The following is a 15,224-nucleotide window of genomic DNA, read 5'->3' as shown; positions in this document are numbered from 1 at the left end:
TGTTTGTGTGTTGATGAGTGCAATTATGTTAGGCCAAAATCAGAGTTTTAGTATATATACAGTACATGAATTGGCAGTTCTTACCAAATATCTCATAATTTGTGCATGTAAAATTTCGTTATGGGGATATTAAGTAGCATCTTTGGTACGTCCTCTTAATCAATCAGGTTAGGTTTGAATTTGAGGTTTTATTGGTAGAAAAGTCTTTATAACATGTGCAGATACCCTATTTTATCCAAGACATCTTCCTAATAAATTGAGAAAAAAATAATAATTTTAAAAAAAAAAAGAAAAGAAAAGGTTAACCCAGTTTATACTAAGGTCAAGCTACATCGTTTTAAAGAGACGTTGTCTCACACTTAAAAAGGGGAGCAATCTAGGCCGAATCCACAACCTACGTACTAACTCGTGTTGTCTCTAAAGCCCAATATTTGGGCTCTTCTTAGGGTATTTTCTTAGCCCACTAAGGTAAGTCTTTTTCAGTTTCTTTTAGATTTTTTTTTACTTTTTTCTAATATTTTTATTTATTTATTAGTTTAATGTTAAATAAATTGTTAATTGTTCCTATTTGTATAAAGCTAAAGTGGAAATTTATAGTTACTTAAGATAGACCTTTTTATAGGAAAAGTTACATTAATAAAATAATCAATTTTTTTAAAATTTTTCGATTTTAGCCAAAATATTGGGAAAATCAAGAAAACATTTCTCCTAAAATTTCTCAATTTTCCCCAAAACGTTAGCAAAATAAAAAAATTTCTTCTAAAATTTCTCGATTTTCATCAAAACATTGGGAAAATCAAGAAAAGTTTTGTTTCTCTTAAAAACATTTTGGGTTTTCGCAAAAGCTGTGGGAAAATTCAAGAAAGATTTTCAATATAAAAAAGATTAATCTAATTGTGAAACCCCAATCTTACCTTAGAAGATAGAATAGTAAATCTTTAAGTGAGCTTGTAAATTTCTTGTTTGGAATGTATAACTTGAGTTTTTACTTGGGAAAAATATTGCATTTAAGTGCTATGTTGATTTGATAAGTGTTAAGTAGAGAGGATTGAATTTGGACTTGTTTTCAAGTGATTTTCACATTCTGGAATAGAAGTATAGATACCTAAAGAAAACGTATTGATATTTGTTGCTCAAAAAGCTTTTAAAAGGGATTTTAAAGAACAAGTACAGATTCTTGAAACCCAAAACAAAAATATCGATACTTCCAACCCAAGTATCGATACTTGTCACCCAAGTATCGATACTTGTCGTTGTTTTCACAAAATAAATGGTGTAAAACAATATTTTCCTACCTAAAAATTACCCAAATAGCTTACCTTACACCCTCCTCAGCCTCATTCCGCCATTTTTTAGCAACTTTTAACCCTTTCTTGCTCTCTTTCTCTTAAAGACACCATTTTTAAAGGATTTTAAACTTGGCTTGATTTCTAAAAATAGAGGTAAGGGTTTTTCATGATCCAAACCCAAAGGCCATGACCAATGTGAGGATCTAATGGGCAAGCCCACTCAACCCAAACAAGCCTCAGATAATGAAGAATAGATTTAAATAAACATAATATAATGATATAACCATGTATAACAAAATTCATAATATGCTAATATCTAACTGGGTTATTGTCTCGCAAGACAAATGAATAAACATAACGAAACATGCGAAAGTAGACATATAACAGAATATTTATTTACAATTTCATATAACATATGTGATACACTAGCTAAAGGTAAATTTTGTTTCAACCATTTGTAAACATAAATTGTATCCAAGAATGTATAAACAAAAATCTAAAACTTCACTCTGAAAGCGCAGTGGACTCATAAGAGTAGACTCATCTAATGCCATGGACCAACCAAAAATCTAGTACAATGTTCTCCCCAAGAAGTTGACCTCTAGCTATATATCTGAAATAACAAGTGCATCTTAGATGTGTGAGATATAAAATCTCAGTGAGTAGACAAGGGGAGGGTAACAAGCTAATCGGAGGATTGTTTATAATGAAAAACAATTTCACCAAATACGCCATAATGAAATCATAATCAATTTAGATAAATCATGAAGTTAAAAGGTTTGACGAACATGTCATATACTTACAAGGCCTCATAGAGGTTTGATTTGAAGTAACAAAGACTTACAGGGTCATAAACCATTCAAAAGGGTCATTAAATTCAAAAATATGCCTTAAGTATCAATACTTCTGAAACAAAATGCGTACTATTGTCAATTTTTCACGGAAGTCCACTCTATCAGAAATAAGTAATATAGTATAAGTAAAGTATCATTCCCACGGGGATTTTGTTTCTAAATTTTCACTAAGTACTAAAATTTAAAACAAATTAACCTATTTATACAATACAAAAATTGAAAAAGTAATCAAAACGAAATTAAAATAAACACTAAATTAATCAACAAAAATTAAATATGTTGAGAAAAGAAGTAGATTAAAGACCTAGGATTATGAGTTTATTCAACACTTCATCTGATACTAGTTTCTCTCATTACTTATCTTTCTTGGGTGGTTTTACTACCCTATAATCCAAAGCTATGGACAAGTCTCTGTCGAAATGCTTGCACAAATACCTAACTTAATTGGTTCACAATACATCTATAGGAATTAATTAAATTAAGTTCATTAAGCTAGTGTCCTAATTTGGCTATGTATGACAATTGGCATATGTCTACCTAAATCGTGAATCAGATTACCTAAGTGACATGAACATACACTATTTAAATCTTAATCCAATCTAAAATCTCTCTATCAAGTTTCAATTAGATTCGCAAATCAATTAATTTTTGTTTAGGTAATTAAAGGCATTAAGAACATATTTGAATAAGTAAAACTATACCCATTCATGATAAATAAAACATAAACAAATATTCAGACTATATGTTGAAATCCACCACAATCCTAGAAAGGCAAATTAGTTCATGATATCTAAATAAAACAAGATCTAAAGAAATTTAGCCATGAATTCAAAACAAGAAAATAAGTATAACACAAAAGAGGGAAATAAACTAATGTTGAAGCTTGGTTAATCTTGAATCTCTCTCAATTGCTCTTGATTTCTTACTGGATTCTTGGCTCCAATTCACTAGAAAAGCTGCTACCATTCTCTCCCTTAAATGGTCTCAAAAGGTCCCTTAAATATGTGTGAGATGCCCTACTTTCCAATTTTCCATCATAAATTTTTATTTTGTAAACCGGGATGGCACTCGACCATGACTCCTTGGCGCTGCGACACCATGGCAATCATTTTTAGTGTCGCGGTAGTGATTCTTCCACATTGTGGCTTTCCTAACTCGGGCCAAAGTATGATGCACCTCACCAGCTTAATACCGCAGCCACAATTGTCCCAGCACTGTGGCCTTAGCTTCTTCAATGCCGCAGTCATGAGTAACTTAGGGCCGCAGCTCCAGTCACCATATTGCCTTGTGTAGAACTACATCCATCCATCATCTCCTAACATGATTTTCACCTCGATTTGGTCCGAAGTCAAGTGGTCAACAAGAAAGTTGTAGCCCATTCTCTTATCTTTCCAATTGACTAAAAATCACATCAATTGGACTTTTGCAGCTTAATTTATCTTTGAATTACTGCAGCATGTACAAGTGAAGCTTTCACCATACTTGTGCTATTTTGATTGAATTACACCTTTCTCATCAAATATCCTACACAAAACCATGAGAGAAATCAACCATAACTCTTCTTGAAGAAAATTAAAGAAGAATAAAGTAAAATTAAACTAAAATAACTTAAATTATCTACTCACATATAATCAACTTAAACTAGAAAAACACTTAAAGTACTCAAATTTGAACCTAAAATCCTAAAGATCTAGCAACTTAAACCCCAAAAATGTGTCCAAATAGCTCTATATAATAGAGTTATCACACCTTCAAACTTACGATTTTTGCTAATCCTCAAGCAAAACATAAAACAACATGCAACGAAAACACTAAAGTAGAAATAAATTACACTATTTCATTCATCACCTTTAATATCTTCAAAAGTTAATCCATATTCATAACTCTAGGCAACACACAAATATTATTCCAGTTCATATTTCAATGCAAATGCAAGTTTATCGTTAAGTGAATCTCCGTGTGTGTGCGCAATCTTTTCACCCAATACATTGTACAATCCTGATAAGTTTATATTCATGCAAAATTCAAATTAGTAATTAATTTTCATAAGTTTACTTTCCATCTCTCTCTCCACTAATGTAGACTAACACTATGTTAAAGATCAATAAGCCTTTAATTAGTTTGAAATGTATGGCTAGAGTAAAGATTGGATATGGGATAATATATAGCTTAAATCGCCCTAAGCACATAGTCAATCTAGGACTTATACAAAACTTTTTTTTCCTTTATCTAGTGTACCCCTCTTTCATCATAATTTTTCTTTTGTTCAACACTTCATTCTTTGTTTTTTTTTTTCTTCTTTCTTCCCTTTTTTTTTTTTGCTCAATTTCACACCGCCAAATTTATTTCTTTTATTGGGTAGTGAGATGAATACAATCATATTTTTCAACTTTTCATCATTTTTCATCTTTACTACCTTTTCCCCATTTAGCTCATAACACTTGCTAAATTGACTTATGCACTTAGGAATGAGGGGTGCAAGAATTGTTAGAAATAGCAATATAAGGGTTTGGGCTAAAAATTAAGTGTTTAAACAAAGAAATGTGTCATTAGGCTCAAAGGGGGAAACTAAGGATAATTTATGTAAAGGAATGCTACAAAAGGCTCAATCGGTCCAAAAAATCGCCTAAATCATCTCCTTAACTAAGTATAGCCTAGGATTTCACCTCGAGAAAGAATCAAACAAATTCTAGAACTCAAAACATAATTCAAAAATTCACATTCACATAAACTATCTCTAAATTCGTATAATGAATCTAAGCAAAAGACGTAGTGCTCAAAATGTAGAAATTTCATCCTAACAATAAAGCTTAGCATAAGAATTTACATAACACTTAAACAATATTCATATATTTTAAAGAATCAAGAAAAGTATATAATTAAATTCTCATCATTGGTTAGGTAAATTAAACGAAACTGGCACAATTAAATCTAGCTCAAATGCAAATGCAAATGCATCAATTTAAATTAAAGTTTACTAACTTAACCACTACACTTAAAATTCCTGCCAAACTTAAAAATAACATTGTCCCCAATATTAAGGAAAGTAAGGTAAAGGAATATGTTAGGAATTTTGAAAATATTGTGCCCTGGAAAGCAAGTATATTTCATGTTTAATTTCATTTAATTTATTTGTAATGAAAGTACATTTTGATAATAAGATGAAGAGTTTGTTTGAAGAAAGCATTCATTATCTAGTTATTAAAGTACCATGATTCTATTAATATATTAAAATACATTTGTATGAAAAGTCATACACAGGAGATATGTATTTTAATTGAATCTTAAAATTGTTCACAATCACATAATAAAGTTGGTTACTTTATTATGTTAAAGCTGTAGTATCCAGATTACTTCCAACAAAACGAATGTGATTCATTTCAAGGGAATGATTAGTCTCAAATCATCAAAATGGTTGACTTTGAGTAATGACACTATAACATAAACTAGAATCATGTGAGAATCAAATTTAAGTTTAACCGTTACTTAAATCATGATCTCACACTTATGCATTTGCTTATAATAGAACCAAAATCTTGATGGATAATGGAGTCGTGTTTAATCTCCTTATAATCTTTGATATACCATGAGCATGATCATCATAAAGCATTGATCTAGACTCCGTATGTTGGGGTTATAATCGTGATAAACATCTAGGAACATATATCTCAATAATGGAGTTTATAGCATTAACATCATGTCTAGTGGTTTCAGGAAGATTGGTAATTAATCTAGGCTAAGTGGATTGATGAATTAGCTACTCATCACATCTGAATACTCAAAAGATTAGATCTAGAGTATTGAATCACTAATTGGATAAAATTTGAGACTGAGGAACAAATTTGACATTAAGGGTAAAACAATAAATTCACTTTTTTATCATTGGATGGTTATGAGGGTTCACAATATAAGACAACTAATAATTAATATCAAGTATTGAATTATTTCTTGTGATTATAGTTAATCCAAGAGTGCAACCATGAATTTATGGTGGAGTGATTTCATGGTTAATAAGTTTGAATTATTTTTAATGAGATTATGAATAATTTTAAATTTATTGGAACTTAGAATATCTGAGTCCAAATAGATTCCCCACTTAGCTTCGTAGAATTCAACTTATTTAAGTTGGAATGCATGTTTTATTTGATTAATTAAATTATGTATAAAAATGACAGCTTTAATATGTTTGCCTTAATTTAAACAAGAAAACATGTTATGTGTTAATTTAGACAAGAAAACATTTTTGTCTTAATTTAGACAAGAAAATATATTTGTCTTAATTTAAGACAAGAAAAATATTTTTTGTCTTAATCTAGACAAGAAACATAGTTGTCTCAATTTAGACAAGATAAAATATTTTTGTTTTAATTAAAGATAAGATTTGTCTTAAATTAAGATAATACTAGTAAGATTCTTGCAAAATGAATCTAGACATCCATGTTGATAAAAAGAGACTCCATATTTGACTATCAGTCTTTTATTTAATATTAATTCTTTTTAAATAAAGATGGATAATAATAAAGTAAGAGTTATTATTCAACAAGGAGTTTTATTTTATCAAGAACTCTAAATAATAATTAAAGAATTAAATTATTTGTTCTTTAATTTTGATAATTATGGAGCATGTTTGATGCTTCCATAACTTTAAATGGATGGTTAAGATTGATTCAAAGGTATTTGACATTGATCAAACCTTTGAGGCAAGAGTTTTAATAAAAAGATAAAAGATTGGAAGAAAATAAATATACATACTTTTCTTGAAAAAGTTTCAACCGTCACTTCTCTCCTCCTTTTAACTTTGTCGTATTTTTTTTCCTCTCTCTCATTCTTGGCGAAATTTTTGAAAAGAAATATAGCCATTAATTTTTAGGAAGAAAAGAGGTACAAAATCAATTGCCATCTTGTAGTTTAGCATTCCACACCTTGTCCACTCATGGTTCAAGTTGAAAGCATCTTTAAAGAATAAATGGTAAACTTGTTTGGCTGAGAAATCAATCGTTGATGTGGTGGTGTCCAAAAATAAGAATCTAAAAAAAAAGGTAGTTTTTTTTTACTTAATAGATTCTTTTTTTAGGATATGATTATGTTACTTACAGTAAGAATAATGTCTGCTTGTGTAATTAGATTGCTTGTTTCCTTTATAAAAGAAAATTTTTGAAATCCATACTTTACACAATCACATCAATCCACTTAGATTCAACTCGAACAGAATACTCCCCTGATTGTAGGTTCACCTCTAAAGATCCTCTTCCTCATTCTTATCATGCAAATCCTCTTATAGGATCATCCGATAGAGTAAGAAAAGAGCTCATATCCATACCAACATGTTCAACATAAGCACGCATCATTTGCTTCATGGACTACATACATGCCGCCTAGTGATCCATTCGAAGTTCAAGCCTTTCCATCTTTTGAGACATGGAAAGACATTGAGGTCACCGCTATGGTGGTGGACAGCGTGGAACAAAAGAAAAACTACTTTTGGCAGTTGACAACTTTCGAGCATAAAGCTGATTCATAATGCTCACATCCAAATGAGCTTTAGGCTGTAAGATTTCTTCATTCTTATCTCAATTCATGCCTACTTTCTTGCATAAGGTTGTGAAAAAAAATGGAAACCATAGTCCATCACAAGTGAGCACGTAGCTTGAACAATACCATTGAATATCATTTGGCCCACATCAATTGACATCCTAGAAACAACTGTGTATAATAGAATAATTTTATCCTTTGTCACGTCACTAATAGGTTTCACAAGAAGTAACCTCACAACCAAAAAATGATACCAAAGCTTATGAACTGTCTTCATGGTACTAGCCTTAAAAAACATAGGTATGCCTTTAGACATTTTCCATTCATCCCCATAATCACAAAGTATGCCAAAAACCCTATCCCAATCAATGTTACCAGAGAAGAATTGGCCATACTCATCATTGTCAATATCAAGTAAGTTATAAAATTGATTGATGGTTGCACTATCAAAACGAACTTGAGATCCTAGCACAAAAACTTGGCCACGCATGTGTTTGGTAGTGTTGGCATTAAATTCTTGAACAACAGTTAAGACAGCTACCTCAAGTTGTTCATAAAATTGCTCCCATTGACGCTTAGTCATGACCTTATGAATAAAACAATAAAGCTCAAGACAGAGATCAATATCATGTTTTGAAATAGGGACTCTATACACCAGTGATTGAGGATGTCTCTCAGCCACATCCTCAGACATAAATTTGCTACGCTCGAATCTAGTCCCACTACCACTGCTACGAGTTCTTTTCTTAGGTGCCATCCCTCTCACACAAATTGATAATACTTCTTCTTAAAGCAAGCAACCACAATCCAACTAGATTAACCATTAAATTAAATCACATTATTTTATTACACATACTACACTACCCACAAATTGCATGCCAATTCAAATTTCTGATGCTTATCATTCACCCTTATCAAATAACTAAATTCACCATATATCCGTGTAAAGGGAGTAAAATCCAACACATTTATTCTAATCTAGCTAAAATTTAAGCAACCCATTCAACAACAACATTATATGTTCCATAATATTCATAGTAAACAAATCTAAAAATTCATGGATAAAAGTGACTTACTTGAATGGAGAATGCAGAAAATGTGGAGAATAATGTGAAAAAACAACCTTACTTGCCACAAAATAGTGATGGAATGCAAAAATATTTGATAGGTGTGAAATGGGTAGAAAAGAGAGGAAATCTAAATGTACAAAGAAAAAAAAACCCTAGAAGATGAGAGAACATGAGAGAATAAGTGAAATGGGGGCTTTTAAAATAAAAGCCCCCAACACTATGCCACAGTGCTCTTTTTCTGACACCGCAGCACTCTAGCCTCGACCTAATGTATGGGCTTGGTTAGTCAAGCATCACTACGACACTAACTTCTTGGCGTCGTAACGGCCTCATCTCGGGTTTTTGTATGAGAAAAGGCATCTTCACGTTGCTACAACGTTAACTTATTTGGCACCATGGCGTTGTCTTTTTTTTTTGTTTTTACTTTACTTTCTCACCTCATGTAATTCTTAGACCTATAAAAATAAAAAATAAAAAAAAATCAAACTAGGGATGAAACATAAAAAATGATAAATTAAAATTTATAAATAACTCAAATTAAAAATAACTACTAAAATAAAACTATGTTGAAAAACTTGGATTGCCTCCCAAGAAATGCTTCATTTAAAGTCATTAGATGGACTATGGTGGAGCTTATTTTTGGTGGGAGAGATGGATGAACGATCATTGCCGATCAATAAGTTATCCCCAGTAATGCTTCAATTGTTGTCCATTCACCTTGAATGTCTCATTGGTCAACCCATCAACTATTTCCATTACTCCATGTGGAAACACTTTTGCTACACTAAAGGGTCCAAACCATCTTGATTTCAACTTCCCTGGAAATAACTTCAATTGTGAATTAAACAACAATCCCTGCTAACATGGCTCAAAATGTTGCTCGACAATCTTTTGATCATGCCATTTCTTTTTCTGTTCTTTATTTAATTTGGCATTCTCATAAGCATCCAAGCGAATTTCATCCATTTCATTTAATTGAAGCAATCTTTTGTAGCCCGTTACTTCTAAATCAAAATTTAATTTCATAATGGCAAAAATGCACTATGCTCCAATTCAATTGGGAGGTGACACATTTTTCCAAAAACCAACCGATATGGGGACATACCTATTGGAGTTTTGTATGTTGTCCTATACGCCCACAATGCATCGTCAAGTTTACTGGCCTAGTCGTTCCTTGATGGTGATACCACTTTCTCTAGAATTCTTTTAATTTCCCAATTTAACACTTCCACCTATCCACTTGTCTAAAGGTGATAAGTTGTGTCTACCTTGTGTGCCACTCCATACTTTGCGAGTAATGCTATAAAATATTAATTGCCAAAATGACTTCGTTCATCACTCATGATAGCTCTTGGTGTACCGAATCTGGTGAAAATGCTCTTCTTTAGAAATTTCATCACCACCTTAGCATCGTTTGTAGGTAAGGCTAAGGCTTCTACCCACTTTGACACATAACCAACAACCACCAAGATGTATTGATTGTTGAATAAGCATATGAATGGTCCCATGAAATTGATTGCTCAAACATTGAAAATCTCCACTTCCAAAATGTTGTTAAGCCGCATATCATGTCTTCCGAAAATGTTTCCCACTCGTTGACATCTATCACAATGCAAAACAAAGATATGAGCATCCTTGAATAATGTTGGTCAATACAAACCTAATTGAAAAACTTCAGTTGTTGTTCTATCTCCTCCTAAATGACCCCCACATTTTGATGAGTGACAATGTCTCAACACGTTTTTAACTTTTTCCTCTAGAATGCACCTTTTTATTATTCTGTCAACACATTTCTTAAACAAAAATGGTTCGTCCCACTTATAAAATTTAACATCATACAAAATTTTCTTCATTTGTTGAGAAGTTAAATTTGGAGGTAGAAGTTTACTTATAATGAAGTTGACATAATTAGCATACAATGGTAATTTCTTTTGACTATTATGTAACAATTGTTCATCGAGGAAAGTTTCGTTGATCAGAGTAACATCCTTACCTTGGTTGTCAATCTTTAACCTTGACAAATGGTCTACTACTTGATTTTTTGAACCTTTTCTGTCCCTAATTTCCAAATCAAATTCTTGCAGCAATAGAATCCAGCGTATTAACCTTAGCTTGGCATCTTTTTTAGCAATCAAATACTTAAGTGCAAAGTGGTCAATATAAACAATAACTTTAGTGTTAATCAAGTATGAACAAAATTTGTCAAATGCGTACACAATAGCTAATAATTCTTTCTTAGTGGTGGTGTAATGCAACTAGGTTTCAGTCAAGGTTTTACTTGATTAATATATAGAATGAAAACTTTTATTCTTTCCTTATCCTAACACTACTCCTATAGCATGATCACTAGTGTCACACATAAGCTCAAAAGGGAGTGACCAATTAGGAACTACAATAATGGGTGCAGTTGTCAACTTCTTTTTCAATTTTATAAATGCAGCATGCATCATCAAATTTAAATGGGATATCTTTTGCTAAAAGATTGCACAAAGTTTTAGCAATTTTGGAAAATCCTTAATGAATCGTCGATAGAAACTAATTTGTCCAAGGAAACTCCGAATACCTTTTACCCAGATTGGCAATGAAAACTTTTCAATGGTCTTAATCTTGGCTTTGTCCACCTCCAATCCATTGCTAGACACCTTATGACCAAGAACAATGCTTTCTTGTACCATAAAATGGCATTTCTCTCAATTTAAAACCAGGTTTGTCTCGTCACATCTTTGCAACACCCTATCAAGATTAAATAGACATTCATCAAAATTATTGCCAAAAATTGAAAAATTATCCATAAATACCTTTATGGTTTTCTCTACCATATTTGAGAAGATAAACATCATGCACCATTGAAATGTGGTTGGAGCATTACACAGTCCAAATGACATCCTTCTAAATGCAAAAGTACCATAGGGACATTTGAAGGTTATTTTCTCTTGATCTTCTTGTGCTATGTCTATCTGATTATATCCTGAGTATTTATCCAAGAAACAATAATACTCTCTTCCAGCTAACTTATCAATATCTGGTCAGTGAAAGGTAAAGGATAATCTTTCCTTATGGCCTTGTTTAGCTTTCTGTAACCCTTGTGGAAATAAGCTCATTGTTTTCATTAGCCATTGCTATCATCCCACCTTTCTTTGGTACGCATTGCACCAGACTTACCCACTCACTATCCAAAATAGGATAAATGATGCTAGCATCTAGCCACTTGATTATTTTCTTCTTGACCACCCCTTTCATGATTAGATTCAATCTTCTTTAATGCTCGATAGTGGCTTTGTGATTATCCTCCAACAAAATTTTGTACATGCATATTAAAGGACTTATCCCCTTTATAACAGCTATTGACCACTCAAGTGCCTATTTGTGTTCTCTTAAAACTCTAAGTAACTTTTCTTCCTGTTTATTAGTCAGATCAGATGCAACAATAACTGAAAGAATAAATGAGTTTCCAAGATATGCATACCTCAAATGTTTTAGCAATGGTTTGAGTTCTAACTTAAGAAGATCCTTAATTAAAGGTTTCACTAGTGAAGATGAAGAGGGAGACAAATTCAACAATTTAAACTAAGTTCCTAATACTCGAGATGGGGCATTCAACGCATTGACATATTCTATAACCTCTTCATTATTGGGCTCAGATTTAGAAATTAATGATACTTCAAATGGGTCAGTGGGATGATTTTTCATGAAGACTTAGCTTGTGGCTGTATCTACCTCACTAACTGCAAAACACTCATCATGGTCATTAGTAAACTTTAAAGCTCAAAAAATATTAAATGTTACCTCTTGATCTTGTACTTGCAAGGTAAGTACTCCCTTTTCAATATCAATGAGTGCTTTGGCTATGCTAAGAAAGGTCTCCCAAGGATAATAGGAACCTTTTTATCTTCCTCCATATCAAGAACTATAAAGTCTGTTGGGAATATGACTTTTTCCACCTTTACCAACACATCTTCTGCTATGCCTCTTAGATATATGAGGGTTCTATCTACCAATTGAAGGGTCATAATGGTGGGTTTGATCTCCCTTAAACCCAACTTTTTGTAAATTGGCAGTGACATCAAGTTAATACTCGCCCCTAGATCACTCAATGCCTTAGCAAAGAATAACCTACCAATTGTGCATGGAATAGTAAAACTGCCTATGTCCTTATTCTGAATGATTACACTGCACTCCTCAGTGAGTGCTATTGTCTAAAATGTCCTTTAGAAATTTTACATATGAAGGCATTTGCTCTAGTGCCTCAGTAAATGGAATGTTGATGTGAAGCTTTTGTAAACACCTCCATAAATTTTTGAAACTAACTCTCTTCTTGTTGCTTCTTGAAACGTTAAGGAAAAGGTGGTGGTGGTGTAGTTGCCTTAGTTACTTCTGCTTGAAACTATTCACTAAACTTAGAAATTTGAGTCCCACTCTTCACAATATTATCTTGTTGTGCAACTTTCTATGGGTTACTTTCAACCTCTTTTCCATTTCTCAAAGTGATGGCCTTGACATGTTCTTTGCCCTTTCTCCTCGGGTTTGCTTTTACATCACTAAGTAGTGTTCCTTGAGGTTGGTTGTTTAATGAATTAGCAAGTTGACCAACTTGAGTCTTAAGGTTTCAAAATGATGTTGCTGGACTCTAAATGAGAGCTGTTTGACTTTATATGATGCTATCATTCTGTGTCCTGTACTACCTTAACAAATCTTCCACAAGTAGCTTCTTTTCTAAAATAGGTGCTCTAGCTTTCTATTGGAATCCTAGAAGTGCATTATGCCTTGAAGTTGAGGAAGACCCTTGATTATTAGCCCAAGATAAATTTGGATGATTCCTCCTCCTTGGGTTGTATGTGTTGGAGTAAAGGTCATTTTGTTGTTGAATCCCAACAAATTGCATTGTTTCTATTAAGGTTGGACACTAATGGCTTGTATGATTATCTCCATACTACTCACAAGCTATAAAAAGACTTTGAATGGAGTTAGTACCAAAAGATTCAAGTGTCTTAGTTAGAACAGCTACCTGAACAGATAATGTTGACATGGCATCTACATCATGAACTCCAACTACTCTCTTATCATTAATCTCATTATTGGCCATTGGTAGTTATTTGTATCCATCTCTTCCAATAAATCGAATGCTTCATCAATCGATTTAGCCATTAAAGCTCTTCTCACAGCGATATCAATGGTGGTTCGAACATGACCACTCAAACCATTGTAGAAAGTTTGCACCTGAAGCCATTTTGGAAGCCCATGATGAAGACAATGCCAAAGTAATTCTTTGTATTTTTCCCAAGCCTCGTACAATAATTCAGAATCTTGCTAAATGAATAATGCAATATCATTCCTCATTTTCGTTGTCTTAGCCAAAAGAAAGAACTTGGCTAGGAACTTTTGAGCAAGATCATCCCATGTTGTTATTGAGCCGGTAGGGAGTGCATTCGGCCATGCTTTAGCTTTATCCCTTGTGAGAAAGGAAAAAGCCTCAAACGAATTACATCATCTGTGACAAACTGGACTGAAGTTTGAATCATGGTGATGATAGCCAGCTTGATCTCAAAATTGTTTGCTTGAATAGTTGGCCTTCGAATGCTCAATGGAATTCCTTGCACCAATGAGACAGCATAATCCCTTAAGCAATGATTTTCAACTACTACGTGCACTTGGATTTGTTGTTCGCCCTATTGATCAACCATTGTATTTGTAAGAGCAAAACCCTATTGATTTTCTCGTCGAAGTCTTCATAATGTTCTCTCAATCCCTTGCCCTTTTCTAAGCTTTTTGCTCTTTTCATACAATGACTAAACACACCTACAAAACAAAGAAATAAATCTTAAATTAAGACTAATTTGTGAAATTTCAATATTAGTAAATAACAAAGAAAACAAAATCCACAACAATGGCGCCAAAACTTGTTGTCAAATTTTCACGCAAGTGCATGCTATCGCAAACAATTAATATAGTACTAGTAGAGTATTGTTCCCACAGGGATTTATTTCTAAATTTTCACTAAGTACTAAAATTTATAACAAATTAACCTTATTTAAGCAATCTGAATATTGAAAAACTAATCAAAGCGATATTAAAATAAACATTAAATTAATCAAGTAAAATTAAATATGTTGAGAAAAGCAGTAGATTAAGGACCTAAGTGTGAGACCTTGACCTTTATAGACTCATAAAGGGAAGTATACGCGATATCCCTGATTAGGGGTAATTTCGTCATTTTCTTACTAAACCCATAAAAGTAAGATTTTAAACAATATTATGGCCTAAGTAGGCCTAAGGCATAAATGAATGATGAAAGTATGGGTAAAATTACAAGGAAATAAAAATTTTGATGATTTTCATAATATGGGCAAAATGGTTATTTTCCACCTCGGGTTAGAATTTTTAAGTTTTCATGAACCCGAGCATTTCTAGACCATTATGGACCTTGTCCTAGTGTCAAAAGAGCAAAAAGATTGCATAAAAGATTAAAGGAGAATAAGTTA

General features: G+C 32.5%; 1 non-coding gene across 1 annotated transcript; it reads left to right on the top strand.

Moving 5' to 3' along the window:
- The first annotated feature begins 13,978 nt into the window (after positions 1–13,978).
- Positions 13,979–14,085, top strand: LOC148760941 (small nucleolar RNA R71). Its single transcript, XR_016028682.1, has one exon. It is a non-coding gene; the product is annotated as a small nucleolar RNA R71 (small nucleolar RNA).
- The last annotated feature ends 1,139 nt before the right edge of the window (positions 14,086–15,224 follow it).

Source organism: Theobroma cacao, chromosome 9 (genome assembly GCF_053813885.1).
Source record: "Theobroma cacao isolate CCN51 chromosome 9, ASM5381388v1, whole genome shotgun sequence".
NCBI classification, from domain to species: domain Eukaryota; kingdom Viridiplantae; phylum Streptophyta; class Magnoliopsida; order Malvales; family Malvaceae; genus Theobroma; species Theobroma cacao.
This window is presented reverse-complemented; position numbering and strand designations above follow the sequence as displayed.